This window comes from Chinchilla lanigera, unplaced genomic scaffold (assembly GCF_000276665.1).
Source record: "Chinchilla lanigera isolate Chin_1 unplaced genomic scaffold, ChiLan1.0 scaffold00022, whole genome shotgun sequence".
NCBI classification, from domain to species: Eukaryota; Metazoa; Chordata; class Mammalia; order Rodentia; family Chinchillidae; genus Chinchilla; species Chinchilla lanigera.
The window spans coordinates 11,297,740-11,304,346 of NW_004955423.1; the positions used below are offsets into that span (position 1 = coordinate 11,297,740).

Sequence of the window (6,607 nt, forward strand, 5' to 3'; positions counted from 1 at the left end):
GTTTATAAAGTCTACAATAATGAACATTAATTCTCTTGGCCTTCACACTGACTTACCGCTCTGAGCAGTTCAGAGCAAATTCCAGTCTTGTACTCAATTCATGGTAATTTCCCTACACTGGTGTACTACCTTTTATCTTTATACCATATGACTGCTGTACATTTTCTACATTTATATACAGAATTTTTTACCATTGTGTTATAATTGCACACGTGCCCAGTATAGTTCTACAATGTGCACATTTGTGGCATAGGAGCAATAGGGTGATTTATGTAATCTAGTTGTATAGTGGACCATACTACTTAGGCTTGGACTCTCTTTGATATTCTCACAAGGGGAAAACTGCCTAAAAAATCATTTCTCAGAACATATCCTTATTGTTAAGTGTTCCAAAAATCCCTCTTTTTCTTTCTCTTTCTCTCTCTGTCTGTCTGTCTGTCTCTCTTTGTATATGTATATATATATATATATATTCTAGTATATATATATGCCATATATACATATCTAATGTATATGCATACTAAACATATATACATCTATTTATTTTTGTGTTTATACAATGTGTAAACAAACAGTACCCATGTGGTTTGCTCAGCAAATATTAATTGAGCATCCACTGTATATCAGCCAGGTACTGTGTATGTCTTTCGGCCTATGTAAATGAAAGAAAATGCAGTTTTCCATGAGTTGGTCATCAAATAGAGTGACCAAGGCATGCATATTAACATGGAAGCATAATTACCGAGTAGTTGTTTAAAAAATGAAATACTTGCCTAATGTTATATTCAAAGAACAAGCCAAAATGTTTAAAAGTTAAAATATTAGTGTGAGGTACATATAATAGTATATATTATAAAGCACTTATTTATATATGGAAGACATATCTTCTCTGGAAATAAGTGTGCGTGGAAAGGAAATGCACAAAAAAATAAGAAAACTTCGTGTAGTTTTCAGTCTTAAGAAACCAGAGCTGATATTAAGATCTTTATTTCTTTTACAAATTATAATTGAAAAAGGTAGCACCAAGTGCTTTTCATGAGTTAAAAATAATGAACAATGTTATAAAAGCCAGTATGATGTGAGAAGAGGCTGCTGGAAAGTGGAAAATTGTAGAAGAAATTATGTATCATCTCTAAAATGTCATTACTTGGTCTCATTTTATGAAATTTAGCCATATTATCCGAAAGCAGGCCTTCTCGAAATTTTTTTAATATAAACCCAACAACCTAGTCACTATTTTTGAGTAAAATCTTAAATTAAATTATTCTTTTGAAATACTCTGGAAACTCAGCTCATAAAGTCATGTCTATGTACTAGCGACACCAATTTTATCACTCCCTTTCATTTGTTTAAATAAAAATGCTTAAAAAGTTGTATCTTATTTTCAAATAACATCCTAACCAGGCAGTTATGCTTGTCTGTTAAACACCTCAATAAAAAGACAATTTATATAAGGGATGCCTTTCCAATATCTGTCAAGAAATATACTGCTTTTAACTGAGACAATATAAAGTCACAACAAGTGACACTGCTTTCTCTATGTCTACACATTACATCTGTTAACAAAGCCACGGAATCTGTTTAGCACCTAATATTTGAAAGAAGGGCCGCTAAACACTGTTTCACCAAGAGTTTCTTGAAGGTGATAACCTTTAATTTACTCTGATTTCTTTCTCCACCGCACTGATTTCTCCTTTGTACCTTAAAAATGCCCTTCATTCCCATCAAATTGTTTTCTGAACAGTTCTCAGAGCAGCTGACAGTATTTTTAAAATACTATTTTAGAATACTATTTTTTCTTCTTTGTGTCTTTAAATTGTATATATATATCTATATATATCTCCTCAAAGAGTCAGTTCTAGTGACCTAGTTATGTTTTTGTTTTCTTTTAAATGATGCTCTAAAAATAGAGAAAGCTGGGTCTCCCTCGGTGTTCTTATCTTCACATTTGTACAAATAAGCAACAAGCTTGATTGCCACTTCTACATTCTATACTCATTTCCAGAGTCCTATTGTAAATGCTATTTGCACTGGAAAATCCAGTGCATGTCTTGCACTCAGCCTGCCCTCCTTGGGTTTCTTATTTCTCCATACAAACCACTCTGTTTCCCCTCTGTCCCGCCTTTGCTGCAGAAAACATCCACATGCTTAGAATTTTACATTTTGAGCTCTCTAATCTCTATCTCTTATATCAAAGAATGTTCCAGAACTGCTGTATCCAATTTTTATTTCAATAAATGTCACTCAGTTAAAAACACCCAGCCAATTTTGAAGAAAAAATTAATTAGTGAGCAGTTCACTAAAACACGCACAATTTTCAGTTCAAATGCTTTAAAAGACGCTGCTAAATATTCTCAATGATTGACAAGTGCCTTCACTATCTTGAGATTTTGTAGAAACAGAAATTACTGGCACAAAAGGAATAGACCCCTTTTTAAATTTTTAAAAAATTTTTACTTGAAACACTTAGCCTCAATTAAATCTAAAAAAAATTAAATATGAATGTGCAACCTGGGGTTTCTTTATTCTTTTATATATTCAATCGTTTTTGATCCTTTCAGATCCTCACTGAATACACCCTACTTCTGAGAGCTGTGGACATTTTAAGAGTCAAAATATCTTTCCAATCATTTTGTATGGGACAATGAAATATTAGCCAGAAACTACCGATGAAGGAGTGTCATATGTGAAAATTCACGTAGTAAACTAACATCAACTCCAAATTGATGTAGTGAACTAACATCAAACCAGCTAGATTCCAGAAAAGTGTGTTACAGATGGTAGTAACATAAGGTTTATAAAAACAGAAAATGCAGTATTTCTAACAAACATTCCTGCTTCCAATTTTTTATATATAAATAAGTTTTGTATAGTTTAATGTTTTCCCATCAAAGTTTCTCTCTGCACACAAACAGCTTTTCCTCTTCAGGCATCTCTCACACCTAGAATTAAATATCTGAAATGCACACGATAGAATCACCAACATTTCCGTACTCGGTTTACATCTTGCAGCATAACTCTGACGTGTAACCTTCTCCTGAAGTTATTTTTTTCCTCCTTGAAATTCCTATTAGTCCTTTACCAGTTCTGTTTGTTCTCTTAACAGCTCATTTGGTGGTAGAGAGAGAGATGGTGTTCAATAGTCTCACAGCTGGCTCTCCCTTGAAGAGAACTACCTGCATATTACACTGGATTACACTTTTATTGCAAATACAACAAATAGCCTTGAGCCACTCTGCTGTTTCAAGGATTTTAAGAAGTTCTTCCTCATCAAGTATTGACTTTTCGCAACTTGTGCCACCAGGTGCAAATTGTATTTCCATGGCATGCTGATCTCTAGGAGAGTTGTTCAGGCAGCCTTACTTCAGAGACCCTGGATGTACAATGGCAAATGGAAACACTGAAACAACACCCAGGATATGGAGGCAAATTTATTTACATCCATGGGCACCAATCAAGACCATTCCCAGAATATCGGGCCCTGATTACCAGTGGTTTAGGGCTTATACTGGATAAGCAGGCAGGAAGTACAGAGGCAGAATGCTTTCTTACTTAGGGATTGGTTTATACAACGTGCATCATAGTGACCAGCTAGGTATCACAGTGACCATGTTCCTAAGAGACACAAGCAACTGGAAGTGGAACAGGAACTATTACCTGGGCAACTAAGAAAGTGAAATATACTGGCCTGGGGAGACATTTTCTCTTATAGATGTACGATGCTTTCTGTTCAACAGTAGCTGACACTTGGTAGAGCTTTATGGAGGCTTCCAGGCCAATACCTGGTTCTAGGGATTCACAGAAACCATGCAGTGCTCTAAGAACAGCAGCACTGATTTTTTTCCACCCTCAGTAGGGATAGAAGGTGTGCAGAAGAAAACGTACCCAGACCAGAGCTGGATGGTAGTCTGGAAAACCATCAAGATCTTCTCTTTAAAATGTGTCCATTCTGCTCATACTTTCCTCACACAATTATCATAGTATAGGTAAATACTGAAAGATACATTTTAAGGGTTTTAGTTATCTTTGAACTTTGTAACAATATGATAAAATCTGAAGGATAAAGGATTTTTCTAGAAAACATGTCTTCTGTTGTCATAGCGTCAACAACACTCGCTCCTGTTCTCCTTGAATAATGTTAAAAATGAAAACAAAGCAAACAGTCTACGCTAAAGCCACTTTGGAAATGATGCAGAATGAGTTGGGATGGTTTTGAGATCTTAGAAGTTTGGAACTAAAAATATTTTAATAACAGTGAAAATATATTTCTATAAAGTCTGAAGAACTAGACCATCCCATTCTAAATGTCTATTATATTGAAAATGTTCCCATAGAAATTTACACAAATCCAGACCATATTTTAGTTCCATTATTGAAAAATTTACAAAACAAAATAAATTTATGAATTAAGACTTTGTTCCTACCAGTTCAGCTCAACTTGTGTTTTTTTTGAGTACTTACTGTACACCAGGCCTTTTCCTAGACATTGAGAATACATAAGACAGTTCCTACCCTAGAGAAACTTAAGTGTCTGGTGACAGTCTTCATTCCAGTGATATATAGTAAGTACTAATGCAAAAGAAGCTCAGCACAATCAAATCTTGGTGTTAGGGAAAGATTCTTTCACAATCTGGTGTCTGAAATGTCAGTCACACTGTAATTCCACCTAATAGACTACTTTGGCTTTAATAAGGAAGAGGGCTTCTAAGAAGGTATGACTAGAACGAGAGATGCCAGCAAGGAGGACCCTGTAAGTGAATTAGGAAATAGAGACCAGGATAATGGGAGAGAACACACAGGAAGTGAGATCACATCTTTCTCAGCTTTCCCAGTTGAATATATCTCCTGTTCTTCACACAGACTTTGCTGAATGTTCATAGGAATGCCCATAAAATCTGTCAAAGTTTGTGTGACTTTATATTTTGAATAACTTTTTTCCTAAATTTACTAAATGCAGTTTTATCCCTATGTTTAGTAACTGCCAGTTCAAGAGTTATTTGTCAAGGTAGGTATTCTGGGGTTATCGATATGACCTTGTTGGTTTGGGTGCAGAATGGAAAGGAAGTGAGCTCATACTAAATATCTTAATATGATTATACAACAAACAGGAGTATGTTATTTGAAATGGCTTTGTTATGCCAATTAGCACAAAAATTAAAATAACAAATATTTACATAAAGGAATACATTATAAATCTCTTCAGTGCCTATCCTATAGGAGCATTAAGAAAATGTGAACCTAACCAGAGCTTTAGAAAAATATCTATTTCATCTCTTTTATTAAAGACCACCAGGAGAACTAATAATTGAAATGTTATTTTTAACAGCTTCTGTTTTGGATCTAAATCTCATAAACTTTGTAATATTAACATTGACCATTAATTTGCACTGCATCAATTGAAATCCTAGAAGCTTCGCAATAGAATTAAACTACCCCTAGGCAGGACTTAAAATAGACAATTATTATCCTTCATGTACATAACTGATGTTCTGTATGTGATAACAAAATATTATATTATTGATTTAGAACTAACATACTTCATTCTGAATGATCACCTCTGATAAATGTAAGCTGGATTTATCTTCATATTTCTTATTTTCTATAATCTCTGACATAACTGGACACTGTCAACATAAAATAATTTTCAGGGTAAAGATGAAGACAGATGGCATATAGAAATGTAAAATGTACGGATACCATTTTCTATAATATGCCCAAAACACCTCCAGATAGAAGGGAATAGAAGAAAATAAGAAATGTTTACCCTCTTAGCATCTTTATGCAATCTAAGTCCACTCTACTAGCATTAAATTTCTTTTGAAAAGAGAGAATTTTGATTTTGTGCCATGTTATGGTTTAGATCTAAACTTTCCCCCCCAAATTCTCATGTGTAAGAGGTGATTGGATCATGTGGTGCTACATTTACCAGTGGATTCGTGCATCAAAGCATTTGGGAGCTGGCTGTGCTGTTAGAAGTGGGGGTCTGGCTGGAGGTGGGTCCTGGATGAGTGACCTGGAGGGCGGGATTCTTGCCCTCAGCTGCTCCCTTCTCTTCTGCTTCCTGGTTGCTACGGGTTGAGTGCTTCTCTGCAGTTCCCTTCCGCCATCCTGCCTCTGCCATGGAGCAAGCCGACCATGAACTGAAACTGTGAGGCAAAATAAATCACGCTTTCTTTATTGTAGGTATCTGGCATTTTTATATCAGCAACTAGAGGACAGTAGTCAAAGATACATCACTGGGAGTTCTAAGGTAAAGGTCTGAATGCTTTGGGGTAATCCAATTGAAGAAATATGTGGTTTTTTTTTTTTTAATTTGAAGATGATATTTTAACATGAATTTATTCTTAACTATGCCAAAATAGAAGTCACAGTTTTTCTAATGCTCTGTATCCTGCATTTGGATTTATTCTTTATTCCTTACTGGTTTCCACACAATTTTACCTACCTCATCCCTTCCCATAATAGGGACAGAGTTGGAATCCTTTTTTTTTTTTTTTTTTTTTTTAAGAGAGGAGTAAATGAGAAACAAACAAATAGAAAAGTAGCAGCAAACCAGTATCACAAACATAAACAAATCAAAGCAAGAACATTCAAAGTGATACAGAGT

At 34.9% G+C, this 6,607-nt stretch overlaps 1 long non-coding RNA gene across 2 annotated transcripts in view; it reads right to left on the minus strand.

Moving 5' to 3' along the window:
• Positions 1 to 2,921: 2,921 nt before the first annotated feature.
• LOC106148506 overlaps positions 2,922 to 6,607 on the minus strand; it is a 35,091-nt gene continuing 31,405 nt past the window's right edge. The window contains exons 3-4 of one of the 2 annotated variants that reach the window (XR_001234043.1): positions 5,927 to 6,146; positions 2,922 to 3,373 (exon numbers count right to left, since the gene is read on the minus strand). This is a non-coding gene — a long non-coding RNA (uncharacterized LOC106148506). Of the gene's footprint in view, positions 3,374 to 3,496; positions 6,147 to 6,607 lie in introns of those variants that run through there. The other variant, XR_001234042.1, reaches the window with a different exon arrangement.